The sequence below is a fragment of the Gallinula chloropus genome (assembly GCF_964237585.1).
Source record: "Gallinula chloropus genome assembly, chromosome: 5".
Taxonomy (NCBI): domain Eukaryota; kingdom Metazoa; phylum Chordata; class Aves; order Gruiformes; family Rallidae; genus Gallinula; species Gallinula chloropus.
Window position 1 is genome coordinate 73,444,311 of NC_140090.1, and position 17,292 is coordinate 73,461,602.

Consider the following 17,292-nt stretch of genomic DNA (forward strand, 5'->3'; position numbering starts at 1 on the left):
GCTGATGTGTTTCTGGGCTTTGACTGATTTGGACCTGACTGGAAGTTGTGTGGGCAACAGAGGGATCCACCATCAAGGATCCATGCTGAAACCATTTAGATTCACTGGCACAGCGTCAGCCTGCTCTCCAGTTCATGCAGTCAAAAGTTTGATTGCATTGATTATTTCCCACCACTGCTTCTCTTGAGACTAAAATCACTAAAAGACAGTGGCTTGAGAATGCTAAAAAGCACCCTAGTTTGGTTCCATGGGTGTGATGGTCTATCCTAAATGGCCTTCCCTATGTGTCCCCATACAGGTTAGTAGTTACTCTCTTTTCCTCTTGTCATAAAAAGGAATGTGAAGAGTTGTTTAAACACGTGGGTGAGAGAAAGCCCTGATTTTGAAACTGCTGTTGAAATGTCACCAAAGAGGAATTGTCTGGCTGCTATTACAGTTTTATGTGACCACTGGCCAAGTGGCCTGCAGTGGCCTTGTACAACTCCTACACTGTTGAGTTTTGGCTCTGAAGCAGAGACTTGACTCTTACTCTTGAGTGACTGAGTGCTCTGAAGCCACAAGTTTGTGCTTGTATTAGGGTGTAACTCAGAGAGACATAAAAAATGTATTTAATACTCTGTGTTAATGGACTTGCCATGCTCACAGTAAGTTATCTTGGTAACTGGTTATCCTCTGTTTCTTAAAAGAAATAGTTTGGTGGGGTTTTTTTAGTCCCAACTGGACTTTAATCTCCACATGCTGCATGTTGATGTCTTTGTCTTTGCACCTTACAAAAAGCAATTTCTCCATGTGCTGGTATTAAATGAAACGATCAAGTTCCAACCTACTTTCAGACATCTGTAGGGTTTTTTGTTTTCTATAAAATATGGAACTTAAATCTGCGCAAGATTAATGAGGCTTTTGTTTAGAGGAAGCCTAGAGTTTGTTTTATTGTGAAGTAAACAGAAATTTTATTTTCTTGTGTATTCTTACAAAGAACTTAAAAGAAATGCTGAAAAAGTCGCAAGCAGATTGGACTGTTGGAGCATTGTAGCAGCAGCACATTAAATGTACCATATGAGTGAAGGAATCGTAAGAAATTTTGATTTCAGAGATGGGAGAAAAGAATTGTGCTCAGGAAGAGAACAAGAACAGTGGAAGATTTTAGTTGTTTCTTTTCAGGGTAGGTTTTTTTTGTACATTGGGTAGGAACAGAGAAGAGGCTATTTCCTAAAGAAATCTAATAAAGCAGAAAATGTCATTTTCCAGTATACTTATCTTGAATGATCAAAGACACTGATTGAAACAGAGATTCTCTTATTGTCTGAATCTGTTTTGGTTTTTGGGTTTGTTTTGGGTGGGATTTTTTCCTCCAAGAACCTAATTTATGTTATCCCAGTGGTCTTCTGGATTAAGTTCTCATTTTCTTCCTTTATCTTTCTGCTCTGTAAAAAATAGCTCAGTGGATGTAACTGTTAGTTGTCTGCTTTCATCTACAAGGATTTGTTTCATTATAAATTAGTGCAATTGAGAGATCTTTCTATTAATAGAGCACATTTGTATACAGTGCTATAAGTGTCTAGCACATTTTTTTTCTCTCATCTGTTTGTTTAATACTCACCATGGTTTTCTTGCTATTCCGTATAAGACCTCCTGATATTTTTAATTTCAAAAAGAGAATTATATTTTCATCAACTTTTGGGTTAGCTTGCAAATGTTCTGTTGTAATTATTGCTAACAGATCTGTGATCCTGAGAAGGCAGGATCTGTTCTGTAGTCACTGGAGAGAAATGAAATGGCAATCAAAAGAAAACATCCTGCTTACATCAGCTAATTTTGATTTAGGCTGCAAGTCCTAATGCACATGGAAAACATGCAGAGAGGATGAACACACTTATACATGTTCAGGAACCTGCATAAGGTTTTTAGATAATTGTTTTATGGCCCATTCCACCCCTCATCAACTGAGCTGTCTTTTCAAACACCTAAACCCCCCTGGCTACTTCCCAGTGTGTTTCCTAGGTTCTCTGCCTCGTTTGTATGGGCTTTCGTACGTACCCTTGTGCTGTAATGAGTGTCTTCCTCTTGAGCCAGTCATCCCAGTGAAAAGTAACTGGGAAGTCACCGAAAGATCAAGGAATTGCTTTTTTAGATACGTTTTAATAAGTGTTTAACCCAGTGTATTGAAACTATCCTAATCTGGAAGTGAGTGTTGTGTTCCCATGGGAACTGAGGTAGGTTCTCATTTTAAATCCTTTATTCTTACTAACATGCATGTCTGTGAGGTACCAGACTTCAGAGTTGTGCTATATCCATGGAAAAACAGAGGTTTTCCAGAACCAAGTATCCTGTGATCCTGATTACCAACAGTCATGGTATCTCAAGATTAGTGGCTATTTAGAATGAGAGGAAAAATGTGTGTAGGATATTTCAGAGACTAGTAGAAGAATTACTATCCAGTGCCCAGCTGAGGCAAACAGTAAGAATTCTGTCTGTGATCTACCATCTAAAATATATCTGTGACACTAAAAGACTTGTCTTGCTTTAATGAGCATTGTTCAAGGGGACATCCCTGTCCTCTCAAAAAGCCTGTCCTGCTTTTTGAGCTGAATATTGTCCATCTCAAATATGGACTAGGTTCATAGCAGCATGCTACTGTGCTCTGGTCCTGAATCTGCCTTCAGTGCTCGTGCTGCTCTGGTGGGACTCACAAGGGCTTCAGCATTTATCTCCTTTTAATGTCTCTGCCTGGGTGGCTCTCTTTGTTCCTTATTTAAATAGTAGTTTTTCTATGCACTTCATAATCTATTTCTCTTGCCAGAGTGTTGAGCCGTTTTTAGATAATTTTTTAAGCAAAATCAATAGGTTGGGGTTTTTTTTCCTATTAATCAAGTCTGAGCCATTAGCGAAATATTCTAGGAATGCTTTCATCAATAACTAAGCATTTAGCATCTTACCCTGCAGTCCTGTTTTTGATTTATATGTTTATTAGAAGGAAATAAAGTCAAAATTGGAATAACTCACCAGATTTGGGGATAGAACAGGATTTTATTTTTTAGTATAGTAGAAGGTGACATTGCCGTTTTGGGCATGAATAGGTCTGAGACTTTAATGGCTAGGGTCAGTCTGTTTGCCTGGCAGAGACAAAGAATCAGTTGGCAACAGTATTAATTTTATTAAAAAGGCCTTAGAGAGACAAAGGCAGAGTTGGTATGTGTGTATGTGAGAGTGTGACTACAATATACAGCCGCAGAGGCAGTGAATGGATTCAGCCAGTCTGGGCAAAATTAGTGTTCCTATTAAAAAGCAGTCATTGTTTCTAATAGCCATGGATTTAATGTGCTTCTTTGTGAGACCTGATTAAGTAAATCACAAATAGTTAAGAGCATGTGAAACAAGCAAGTTTATCTGGATGCTTACATGTCCACTCTGGGTGTTGAGATGGCATCTCACCTTATTGTCTCTGAGATCAACCACTAAGATTGTATAGGTGTTCGATGTTATGAGTGGATGGTGCAGTGCTCAGGACAAAAACTGGGCTATACTGCAAGGATGAAACCATGGGGTTTTGCAGTTCTCTTTTTGGGTAAGTGTAGAAGACACTGCCATGGTTCAGAGAAAATATTAATGTGGCTGCCCAAGAGAAGCTCAGGGTTTTTGTTATGGATGTAAATGTCTTGGACTTTAATTCTCTTCCCTACCTGCAGCTCAAAGAAGTGGGATCAAATCAAAGCAGGAGCCTTTAGCTGACTTTTCTGTGTCACATTGCTCTGTTGTGGCTGCTGAAACAGTCTTATGCTCAAATTCTGGGCTCTAAAGGGGCCTAAGTGGCTTGTCCCAGAACTTAACAGTACCCTAGAATGAGTAGGATGAGAAGTGAGGCAAACGAGTTTGTAGCATAAACACACCAATGTCTTTACAGCCTACAAAATAGCCTCTGTTTTACCAGATACATACATTTTAGGTTACAGCTCTGTGTCTGCCCTTTCCACTTTGCATCCCATTAACTTATCTACTGTTTGAGACAGTTCATCCTAAAACTCTCCTCTTCTCTTTTGAATGCCTTTCCATATGCATTCTTCCTTGAGAAAGCATGGAGCAAAAATGCTGTGTAGTTTCTGGGAGGACAGGGAAACTGGTAACAAAGTAGAACTAAAAAGAATGAGGTGTGTAGTACCCTGCTCTTTTCATAAGAAAAGTGTAGCCTTGAATGCTTTAGTGCTGTTTCTCTGGGACCTGGGTTTATTCTAGATATCTCAGAATTAAGTACTTCAAAGTTAGATCTGCAGCTGAGTGTGTGTATTAAAAAAAATGGATCATTTCACAAATGTCATGCTACTTTTAGTGGCTTCAGAACATGATTTTAGAGCTTAAAAGGAGGAGAGGTGGAAAAGGAATGGCAAGTGGTAAATGCCTATTTTAGATGTTACATTTTTTAAATAGATGAAGGTAATCATTTTAGGTAATCATATAAGAAAATGCCATAAGTATTTAAATGGAGAAAAGCTAAAAGACACAAGTTTTCCTACCTTTTCTGTTTCCTTTAGCACATACAACAATTAGCTTAAATACACCATTTCAAAGCTTAAGCTTTCATGTAGAAATGCAAGAGAGGTTATTACTGTATGTGGGTGTGAAAAATGGCATTTATTTTCATTTCAGCAGTTGAAAAGATAGTCCTCTATGATGCCCTTCAGAAGGCAGTGTTTTATTTTGCTTATATTGAATGGCTGTAAATCTTTAGGGTAACTTAACTCTGCAGTGAGTGGTATGTTGGTATTCAATAATTTTCTGCAGTTGGCTTTCCTAGGGTCAGGAAAACTGTTTCAAGTTCTGCAGGTGCATGATACACATTCCTGGTGTAAATGGACCATTGTGTACAAACAGTAAATATGTTTAGAAAACAAGATTAAATCTCTGTAATCTTAGCTATGCACATAAAACTTTGGCCAGATTGCCCTAAACCTAGCTGCTGCTTTGCTTTGGATACAGTTTCTTCTTAGTTCTGTACTCTGATTTGGCAAGGGGCACAGGCAGACTGTTAGTTTCTTGTCCAGGGGATTAGCTTCACCCACTTGCTTCTCATACAGAGTGAGAGATGACTGGCTTTAACTTCTGGAGTTGCTAGTTAGGATTTCCTAGCACTGTGCTCAGCACCTGTGCCAGGCACTGTCCCCAGCAGCAGTAGCAGGAAGAAGTGTCCCCACCTGGGCTCTCCCATTCGTAGAATACCATGCAAATTCTGTGCAAATAAACTAGGCTGTGTTAGAAGACCTTCTGTCTCCTGGTGTCTCTCAGCTAACCTCCAGCAAAAGATGGAGTGGGCAGCAGGGGACACTGTTCTTTGAGTGCTCCTCCTTCCAGGGGAGAGTTGGTGGCAAATGTCAGTGAGGTATATGGGTACTAAAGCTAACTTAAAGCATGTGATTATTTCTTTTAAGCTCAGTTAGAGGACTCCTGCACTGTTTCTCTAAATTATGTGAATGTCTGAATTTGCTGCCTTAAGGCCCTATAGTCCATTTACACCTATCCTGTTTGGTTGTTTTTTGTCATTCTTTTCTGTTCTTTTTATTTTAGTAATGCAAACTGAAAAGAGTAAAATAAACATTAATGGTGTGGCACAACATTTTAGAGTTGTTCCACATCTAATGAATATGTAACAGTTCTATTTTCCACCTAAAAACAAACACAGAAAAATTGTCAGAATATAATTAGTGTGGGTTTTTTTTTTTTTAAATATGTTTATCTAGGAAATGCATTTCTCTAGAGAGTGCTATTAAAGGCTGTGCAGAATGGGTAAACCCTGTTTGCTGAGAGTGATGGTGATCTGTTTGTAGAGTTAGGAACACATACCTTTTATCAAGTGGTATGTCGTTTCCCTGCACCAGTTTTATCTGTTCTCCTCTGCTGTGCTGTAGATCTTTATGACTAGAAAGAGTGTGGTCATACATAGTCATAGTTGGTGTTTGGCCACTCCTTTCTACCACTGGAAATGCAAAGCACTTAGCCCTACTCAGACCCCTTGCATTAGTGAGTCCAGGCTGGTCCTTTAGAGTGGTATAGAAAATACCCAGGAATAAACTGTTGTTCCATGGAGAAGGCAGTACCTCGTTAGGGTTTGAGGAGATGAACTGTATTTAAAGGCAGAACACATCTGATGGCTGCAAAGGAAGAGAAAGGCATGTCCCACAGGATAACCTTTGCTGTCCATCTGTGATCTGAACACACCAAACCAGACAGCTTTTCCAAGGAATTGTATCTTTTAGAAGATAGTCCAGCTGTTGGATCAAAGGAGTAAAGCTCCCACTGTTCTTCCATGTGAAAAAATAATTTCCACAGGTTTGGGTGCCTGCTGTACACACTGGATGTGGCTGGGAGAGCTCCTTTGGCACTCGCTTTTGCTCTGCTCAGCTCTTCAGTTTGAAAAAGAAAATGGGAGGGAACACCTGGCAGCATCCCTTTTGTTACAGGCACAGACTTCCTGCTTTGTGCCTGTCCCTGTGTAAGATAAAGCTGCCAATGGGCCACTCCACAGTTGAATCTCTCCCTGACTGCCTTTCTACTCGCCCTTTGTAAGACATCTACAATCTTGTCTCTTCTGGAAGATGTGTGTGCTTGTTTTTCTGTAGTTGGACAGCCTTTCCCAAGCCCTTCTGTTCCTCTGTACCCAAGAATCATTTATTTCTCACTGCAGCAATCCAGTGGTTTCATAACTGGCCCAGGGCTAGTGAAGTTACAGTCCTAGGGGTGTTTCTGCCCGTGGAAGGAAAGAGAAGAAAAAAAATTGGCCAGGAGCAAGTAATTGTTGAGTGGCAGAAACAACTGGGAGTTCTTGGTAAATCAAGAAAAATGGCTTGTGTCTGAAAACACTGGTGTGATACAGTGCTGGGGAGAGAGCGTGCTTCGGCTTTCTGAGGGGGCTTTTGTAGTGCTTAGCTCTGTTCTTTGCTAACAGTGTTACAGCACTCTCAGAAATGTGGCTTTATTGGTGTCAAGTCAAATCCAGTCATAGGTTTTGGGAAGCTCAGCTGATGCAGCGTTGGTTTATTTTCTGGCAGACTTACTTGTTGACAAATCCTGAAGTGAAATGCAGTGGGCAGTAAGCAGAGCTGAAGCTGGAACTTGCACGTGCACATTTTCCAGTGCAGTTTCCAGAGACCTCAGCTGTGAAAGGAGCAAGTACCCTCCAGCTCCTTTTTATGGGGTACAGAGTAGTTGTCAGCATGGCATGGGCATTTTAAGGAAGGGGGTGGCTGTGAGGAGAAAGACATCTTCAGACTCCATGTTGATATGTTTAATCCTTCAGTCAAGAAAGCATTTTTTTGGGTATTCATTCTGAAGTAAGGTCAAGTCTGCAGCGTGTTAATTATATATACGCCAAGCAGCATGCTTTGTCTTCCTTTCTGGAGATTTATTTGATCCAGAGAGACCAGTAAGGAGCTGTTGTCAAGGGAAGCAAACACTTTGTGTTCCACAGAACTGTTAGAACACCAGATGTGTGCCCCTGATGGAAGAGATTTTAGGCTGTATTCAGGTTTATATTTACTGGAATTCATTGGCTTAAAGGAGTAAGAGACTTTCTGATGTGTCAGCTTGTTTTGATTCCCAGAATGTTTTCTCATTATGGGGGGGTTGCTTCACTGTAACAATTATAATGTAACCCCCGTGCTGTGTGCATCACAGTGTGTGACTGCAGAGGGAGACTCAGGTTTTTACCCCTGAAGTGTACAGCCTGTACTGACTACAGCATGAGCATCAGACCTCCTGAGCTGAATGGCAACTACAGAGCTTCAGCCAGGCACGGCTGCTTTATTTTCTTGTGATGAGAATGAAAAACCTTCAAAAGGAGGCATCAAAGAATAATTTGAAAGAGGAAAGAAATTATTTGTATTTTGAAACTTTAGCTTTGGGAAATAAACCTGTCAGTAATCTCCTGGGGTTAGCAGGGAACTTTTCCAAAGCATGGGTTGATGTCTGTTTAGAGAGGAGGATGATTAGACATGCCATTGAATATTCTGGTCATTTGGTTCAATGAGCTTTTGCGCTGTGGGCTTGACTGCCAGCTAAGGGGTTGTTCCTAACTGGGGTCCTGTTAAGTCACTAATACTTAATTTGAGTTTTGTGTTTGTCATGCTGAGTTGGTATGTTGGCTGGCCTGTCAAGGTCACAGCCTGATGTATCAAAGCTTGAAAGCTGCCATGCAGCTGGCTGAATGCAGGTGATCAAAATTAACTCTGTAGGAGAGATGCATCTTGTCAAAGAGCACAGGATGTACCAGGCATAAGGGTATGCAGGAGAAAAGTATAAGCTTTAAAAACTTATTATATTTATCTAGCTTTGGTTAATCAAACTTGCACTAGTCTGTGCAGTCTGTTGCAGGCTGAAGACAGAATGAAAAGAAACTACAAATTCACAGTCCTGGTCAAATCTGTGATGGTTAATTGAAGAATGGTCAGGATAGTAACCATGCATTATATGAAGGCTTGAGTATTACTTAATATGTGCCTCTTTTCCCTCTAAGGTTCTTCATTTGCCCAGGTACATATCGCAAAGGGTGAACCCTGGAAATGAAGATGCTTTATTACACTTTAATTTTAGAAGCAAACAGGAGACTCAGGACTGTTGACTTGTGGTCACAAGGGCGTTCAGCAGGGCTTTAAAGCAATTATTGAGGCATTTAGTTATTTGGAATAGAACTTGGCATGTGTATGTGAGACAGCATTAATGTGAAACATTAGTGTCCCAGAATCATTTTTACCTCTCCATATGTTTCCCAGTTTTAATAGAAAGGCAAACATATCATGAGGAGAGGAAATAAACATCCATGTTTATGTGTGTGAACTCTTAACAGCAACTAAACTCAAAAGATTGCTTAGTTGGGCTGAGATTAGCAGTTACCTGGATCATGACTCTTGTTACCAAATTGAAATGCAGATCAAAATCTAATTTAGGATTCATATACAGGTTACTGAAAGTATAAGCTGGTATCTTAGGGCAGGAAATGCACTTTTGTGTATAAAAATTTTAAAATACTTTTGGGAGTACTCTGTAGTTCAGCCTCCAGATGCATGTGATAAAATCATATTTGATCAGAACACCAGCCTTTTCAGAGCAAGCCTACTGCTGTGCTCCTCTCACCCATTAACTAGTTGTAAAATATCTACTTTTCTCTTCTTGTGGTTAGGTCAGATGTAACCAGTTCTGCTCAAAATTGTCTGTGTAATGCTCAAATATGTCCACTGACTTCACTGGTACTAGTCCAGACTTATATTGGTGTGATGTAGAGCAGAAATCTGCCCTGGAGAATGTGGAATCCCAAAGGCATTCACTAAGATGATGATGATGATGATATGCTGAGGATGAATGTGATTTGTCATTGTTTCCATTTGCTTGTATTTAGTTATAAAGGAGGAAGGCAAGGAAGCTATCCCATTAGTTGTTAGTTCAAAAGTGGTTCAACAAGAAAGCCCAGTGCCTCCAGGAGTACCTTTCTAGCAGTAGTCTGATCTCTGCAGGTTACTGTTCAGAGGTATTTTAAATCAGCCTATCCTTTGGCTTTGGTGGCTGGAAGTACCTGTTATCTGCAATCCTGTTTAACTTGGAGCTTGAAAACGTAATTGAGGATATTATTTCAAAGCACAGCACTTTCTGAAGCTCCATTTTCTGAGAAGGATTTTGCACTTTAACAAGTCCTCTTCTGATGCAGTGAACACTGACCTCTGTTCTGGTTTTGGTAAAGGTAAAGCTAAAATGGAAAGGTTCTGGCGTTTTTGAAAATGTGTCAGCTCAATATCCTTTAATGCTTCTGGGGTCAGAAATGCAGATGAAATTTAAATTCTGTCCTTTCTTATTTTCTTTAAAGAAGGAACTTGCTAATGAGCAAATTATTCCATAAACAATTCATTTTTCTCTGCACCAATAAAGGAGTTCAGATAAATGCTCTTCTTTTATAATGTCATTTTGTTATATGTCATGATTTTATCCGTAATACACCTGTTACTTAGGAATATAAAAGTAATTTTCAAATAAAGATTCCAGCCTGGTGAAGTGGTAAGGCATCCCTAGGGGGGAAAAGTGAGTTAGGAGGTGGCTGGCAGATGAGCTGTACGGGGTCCTAACGATAAGGCTGGGTACTGCTGTACTGACCTACTTAACCTCAGCTTACCCTTCAGTGACTTTGCCCTCCCTTTACCTGCCTCCCGAGTCTGAAGCACTGAAAATAGCTGCCTGGTGTGCACAACGAAGCCCCAGTTTCATTTAAGGCTTTCCTGCACACCATTACAGGAAGGGATTTTGCCTTTGGATTCTCTGTGATGTAACTGACAGGTGGATCTATGAGAAGCAGCTCTTGGGCTGGCCGAGCTTAGGCTGAGCTTTGTGTTGTGTTTGCTGTGCGAACTGGAAGGCAGGCCAGGCGGCGGGGTGTGACAGCACTGCGCCCTGCCTCCCTCCCTGTGCTGCTGAGATTCGGCATCCTGGGTTCTTAGGTGCACACAGTTACCTCTACAGCCGACTTCTCTGCTTCTCAGGGTGGCTGTGTGTCAGGCAGGGTGAGAACACCTTTACATCATGTGCCTGCTGCTGTGAGCAGCTGGGGTGAGGTGCACTCAGCTCTGCAGCTGCAGAAACCGGGGAAGAGCCGTCAGCTGGCTGCAGACTCAGCGCCTGCAGCCCTGACTCTGGTCTGTGTTCTGGCATGGTGCTCAGTTGTTGTCGTGCCTAATAAGCACTGAGAAATGGCCTATTTGCGCTGCTTGCTGCTCTGTTTATCAGCAGTCGAAGGAAAAGCTTGTAATCAGCTTGTGATTAGGAGGTGGTGAATTTTGCTGAGCGGTGAGGTCTGTGGTACTGGCACATACCAGCTCTGCAGTTGCAGGCTGCAGCATGGGCTACACTAGATCAATACAGCCAAAAGAAAATGGTATGCAGAGGCAAAAGGCAGGAGAAACTCGAAGCTCCAAGTCCCTGGAATGTCAGGGTCCTATAGTGGGAAGGCACTGAGCAGCAGTTCCCAGCTCTGAAGAGGAATCAGGGAAGACCTCTATGACCCAACTCTCGCTGCCCTGTCAGACCACCTGCTTGTCCAGATCCCCACGGTCACTGCATTGCACAAAATGTGGAAGAAGACACTTACCCATGGAGCTGCAATAACTATGGAGCATCAGGCTGCATAAGAAAAGACTGGAGAACTCTGGAAACCTGTGGGTGGTGAAGGAGAAACCTCAGAACTGTTCCATCAGCAGCCTTCCCCCAGCAGAGCACGAAGCAGAAACTTCATGGCTGGAAACTAGTTCTTTGGTTCCTAACATCCTTGTGGGTGGTTTCTGAAGGGGTCTGACCTGGACCCCCTGAGGATATTCTCCTGCCTTCTCCCTACCACAGACAGAGATTTAAGGCAGGTTTATGCATTATCCTGAGGGAAAAGACAGAATTTGTTCTACATTCGCTGCCAAGTTGCAGGAGGGTGTCTTCTGTTAAGATTAAATTTGGACTCTACAGGTGACATCTGTAAGCAGAGTTCAAAGGGCAGTCTAGTTTAGATCTCTTTTAGTTGAGGTCCAAACCTGCAGCTCCCTTAGCCTGCTGTCCAGTGCCTGGGGGTGGAGGATTTTGGAAGATTACACTTGGTTTTAGGCCAGCACAGGAGGAAAGAGAGGGAAGTCCAATAGCCTATTAACTGCAGAAAGTAAAACTTGGATTCTTCATTCATGTACCCATGAATGTGATTCTGATTTTTCAGCCCTAGGAGTTATATCCCATAAAGTTCAGGTGGTGAGAGTAGATTTTCTGGAAGAGATACATTGTTTAGTTTTCATTCTACGCAACAGAATGTGGCTGGGCTGCTGAGGGGTTTTGTTTGTGCCTCTTCATAGATACTCAGAAAGTGGAGATGCTGACCCGTCAATTGTACCTGACAGCCCAGTTACAGAAAAATCTCTGCTTTGCTTTCAGTAACAGCTATATACTGGCCTAGTTTCCTCCCAGCAGCTGCACAGCATGGTACCAGCAGTGTAATTCAAATCTAAATTTATGAATGTCTGTTAAAGTGTGAGTTGCACTCTTATGCACTGCTTGTTCTCAAACATGTTAAAGCAGTTAGAAAATAAAGGAGTGGAGGGAAAGAAGGCACAGTAATGTAATAATAATAGTGGAAAGCACATTTTCCCTTCTAGTCATCTAAGAAAAAAAATGTGTTAAAAGATTCTGAAAGAGTGCTGAAAGCTTGCTGCTGTAGTACGTTTTAGAGGGGGGAATGTTCGTCCATGGAGACGTTGCCTGCTTCTCAGTTGGAAGAGCTGGTGTGAGCTCAGCTACAGCAGCAAAGCATAATCAGTTCTGTGCTCCTTCTGTATTCAGAACTATAGTTGGAGTCATCAATAACTTGGAATGCAAAGAGAATGAAGGGCTTGAGTTATTGAGGAGATAAAGCTTTCTGAATACTTTTGGAAGTTGCAAACAATAACCATCCCAATCCTTTTACTAATTGGTCCCATGCACTAATTATAGCTAAAATGGTTTGGCAGTAACTATTTTTTACCCTTTCTAGGGTGAATTCTGCACCAGGGTTTTCCTGGAGCACACTTCCTTCTACTCTCTGCTGTGGCAGTGCTATTTCCCTACCTCAGCACTTTGTCTGTAATGGTTTATAGCTCTCTGTTTCTCTCCTTTACACTGCTCTACTCTTTCTACATACAATCATTTTCCTTTTTGCCCCACCCAGCCTTTCATTTGGCATTATGTTTTCCCACTATTTTTGTTGTAGTTGCTATAGTAAAGGCAACTGTATTTCCCCTCTCCTGTTTCTCTGTATCTCTTTGTATTGACTATTTTTATGTTCACCTCAATGAGAACCATACTCCCTAGGTTTTCCTGTACAACATAAGGTAACTGACAGGGATTCTCCAGCCTTTTCTTAAATTCTGCTGCCCTTAGATGTACTGTCATTATTACTTACTGCTTTTTACTGTCTCCTTATCATAGGGTCCATAAAGAAAACAGGCCTTCAGTTGCCATAAGAATTGCACAACCAGAGAGTATACATGAGTGTAAAAGATGGGAGGAAAGATGGGATATGCAGAGTGGTGAGTGGCACTGGTCATTAGTGGTGTCTGGGAAATTTCCTGTACCTGGGGAAATGGGAGAATGGAAACGACAATATTCTTCCCTAAAAGTGATTTCCACCCCTGCCTCTTTCTTTATTTCCGTCTCAGTTTCTATTTTTCACTTTGTCTGGCCATTGCCTATGATCATATACCAGTAAGAGCCCGCTGTGGGCCAAAGTGACAAGATGCTAGATGTTGGATAGACTCAGACCAAAAATGCAGTCCCTGTCCCAGGGCTGTGTCACCGCTGGGCATAGGAGCAGGATGAGCCTTTGGGGTAAACAGGACTTGGGAAACCCTTCCACATTAGAAAGGTGACAGAAGGGGACTGCAGGGCTTTAACAGGCCTGGGAGAACTGTTTCATAAAGGTTTTACTTAGGAAGTAATTTGCAAGTAATGGCTGTAACAAAAGGAGAGTAACAAACCCAGGGTCAGGAATGCCTGTGGGAGGGTGGTGGTGGGCACTGGGAAAAGGAGAGGGGCTGGTGGGAAGGCTTGTGAGGGGGTAATGCAGAACTCTGGTTTAGTTAGGGGTGATTGCTAGATACCTGTGAGGCACTGTTGGGCTGTGACTTTGCTTGAATAAGGGAAATAGGTTTGTCTCTAATTTAGACCTAAGTCATCAATAGAAATGGCTGAAGAGCTTATGATTATTGCAGACAACATTGCCCAGAGGTAAAGCATGAGGGACACGGGGGACCAATAATACATCTCACCGTGACCCTCTTTTCACTTTGCCCCCCTTCCAGTCCCAGAGAGGGAGCTGGCCATCCATTCCATCATACTCTGTGCTGAAGGAGCAATTAAAGATTAATTTCCACCATTCTCCTCATTTTCCTAATTTCTTTAAATTAATTTGTTTTCAGTTCTTCCTTGCCAGCTCACTACTTCTTCCAGGGGTTCTTTTTGCCTTTTAAATGCTGTCATTTCTAGCTCTTCCCTTTCCTAGTCTCTTACCTACTCCCTTTCGAGCCCCACATTCCTTCTTTGAATCACTCTGAGAGTTTTATCTGTGCCTTTTCCCTACTTGCAGGCTGGGGCAGGTTTCTTCAAGCAAAAGAAATGTCTGTGGACGTGTACTGTAGCTCTCTGAAAAGCAGGGGAAGTCGAATTGTCATTTGTGAGGTTCCTTAGCTCTACTGATGCAAGGCAGTTTGCCATGTAAGGGTGTTACAGGGAGCTGTAGTCTTAAATTTTGAGTTAGAGATGTCAGCAGCGGTTACCAGGGAAACTTCTAAAATTACACTGGCAATGTCTGCGCTCAGATACTGTATCAGATCTTTGGAAAATGGCACCAAGTGAACAGGCATGGATTGGGAGAGTGGCACCATGTAAGACTCAGGGATGCTTTACATACAAGTAAAATGAAAATCCTTAAAGCTTTAGGATGATACAGGGTCTCTAGCTCTGCAATCCTAAACCACAAAGTAGCATGAATGGAGTTGAAGTAGCTGTTCTGTTCAAATTTCACACAGACAATAGCTCTAACAGGATTAGAGCTGTTAACCTCCAGTAAGAAAAAGAGAGTTGCTTCTAACTGGTAATTCACAAAACTTGTAACTTGTTAACACAAACTAAGGGGAGAGGATACCCTGCACTCTGCCATGAACCCCCCAAACAAGGTAAGAGCATAGGTATGTATTCATGCCTATTTAAATGTATGCTAATCAGAAAGAACATTTGGGACTAAAGCAAATGTCAGAAACCTGTGAAAGGGAGAGTTCCAATTGGACCTGAACGGGCTCTTGATACTGTAATAGCTTCTCTGGCTGAGGGGATCTGAGCCAACAGTTACTAGAAATTGGGATAATACTTTAATCACTATGTTTTTTCCCCATCCTTGTTCTCTTTTTGGCTGTTCACTGATGTCAGAGGATGGTCAAAGGTCTTTTATTGGTTTTGGTTCTGACGTGACACAGCCAGGGAGAAAGGTCTGTCCTTCCTAGATCTGTCAGTCCACTGCTCCTTAGGAGTGCTGGCCTGTTATCCCAGGTTTGTATCCCTGCAGCGTAACAGGAATTTGTCCATGGCTGGAATTGGGGGAACAGATGACATTTTCCACATATTGCATGTCTAAATTGCACATGTTTTATTATTGTCGTCCCTCATACAAGTCTCTGCTTTAAAATATGAGCTGTGCTAAGGAGAAAGGTTTGTATTTCACATTATTAACTAAAATAGATATTTGTACATATAAGACAAACTTGCTTTCAAAATATATGTGACCAGGTAAGCCACAGACATTTATTACCTGATACAAAATGTTGGGTTAGCCTCTTGATTGAATAACGTTTGTGAAAAGCACAGTTACATTTTTAACACGTTAAAAATATCCCTTCTTGCACGATGCTGACTGCAGCATATTGATATATCACCAGGCTAACTTTGGCCACACTTGTGCAAGTCCTCTAAGAACATGTTCTGAGCATGTGAGGAATGTACCCGGGAATATGGTACATATACATCTAGTGATGGCTGATTGGCCAACTTCACAACTTGGGAGTATGCTGCTGTGAGAAGCTGATTGCTATGCTGATTTTTACCATAAAGAGTGCAAGTAATTAATCACTGTATGATTAATCAAAAGCTCATCATGCTCTGGATGTTATGCATGAAGCAAAAAGTACCTTAAGTAGCAAAGTCCTTTGGGGTTGTAAAGAAGCTATTTGAGCTACTGCAATATGAAGAATAGTGGTGGTGCTGCTCAGAAGAGGTAGATGGCTGCTCCAGCTTACAGTACAGATCTAGGAGTCGATGGTATTTTGCTTAATGTGGATGCCCTGATATTGGAGAGTGACTTTCCTTTTAAAACTTAGCAATAGTGGGCTTTGAAGATAATATCCATTCAAAGTTAACAATGAAAGATCAGGCTCAAATTTCACCTGGACAAAATTTTGGTTCAGGGGTAGGTGCCCACCTCCTAGTACCATTTCTTTGTGCTTCCTATTGTTTCACCAGGAATAAATTTTTCATTCTTGATGCAAGAAGCCAGTGTCCTGAAAACTTCAACATGTTGAGTCACGTACGTGCTGAAGTGGTGTTACAGTCTTTTTTTATTTTTTCCCTAGCAGAAAGCTACTAATGATACTGCAGCTCCCTTCCTGAGGAGCAGAGCTGACACACAGATCAGCAATTCTGAGAAGCTGTGGGAACATTTAATGAGATGTACAGTAGCTAGTCATTCGGTTGAACCGATGGCGGGCTGTCGTGCTGACAGCTCACGGGGAAGGGCCAGGTCATCGAGCCCGTTTTGGATATCCAATTGTTTGCTGTGGTTTGCTGGCTGGGAGTAGGCAGAGCTGCCCAGCAGTGCATGACCTGGCTTCACTCTTTCTTGACCCACCGTTGCTCTTGATGTCTTCTCACTTCGGTGTGGGCAAAGGCAGTGCAAGTGAGATGGTCCTTTCCCTCTGAGAAGTGAAAATGCACTTCAGAGAGAGAAGTGAAGAATGTTTTTCTCTGGCTCCCTAGAAAACCCTGCAAGAGATGTAGGGGTGTTCAGCATCACATGCATTATTTTTTCTCAGTCATAAACTATATTTTAGACATAGTTATTTGCAGTACTCTGGCATAGACAATAAACACTCAAAGCTGTTTTATGATAACGTGGAGCTCTTAATTTAAATCCTACTTTTGTTCATTAATCTTCACAAAGATGTGGAGAAGGGCTGAGAAAATGTGGGTGAGTATATTATAAGATACTCCTGCTTCTTTAGGGTAATGTTTAATGATCAGTCAGTGACTGAGTTTACATACATTAAATATTTATTTTTTCTTCTATGGAGCTGAATGGGGAAACGTGCTCACATTCCTGCCAGATCACTAATTAGGTAACTGCGGATGCTTAGGGTATTTCTGAAGCAGCAGTTTCATCTGTGGTACTTGTCTCATTAAGGATTTTACTGTTTGTATTCCAGGAGTCATGAATTCTCCAGCTGGGGTTGGGGCTTTGATAAATTGTCATTTCGTATGCTTGAAACGTAACTTTATTACCTCTGAGTAATAAAAATTGTCAGCTGGCTTTTTTTTAATTTTTTTTTTTTACTTTACATTTTTACAGCACAAATTTCTGTTCATTTTCAGTGTTTGCAAAATCAAGATTTTGTTGAAATCAGTGGGTTTCTGCTGGTTGATCTGGCTGCAGAAACAAGGCTATAAATCTGTGGGATGCGTGTGATTTCTTACTGCTCTTCTGTTTCTCTAATGTCT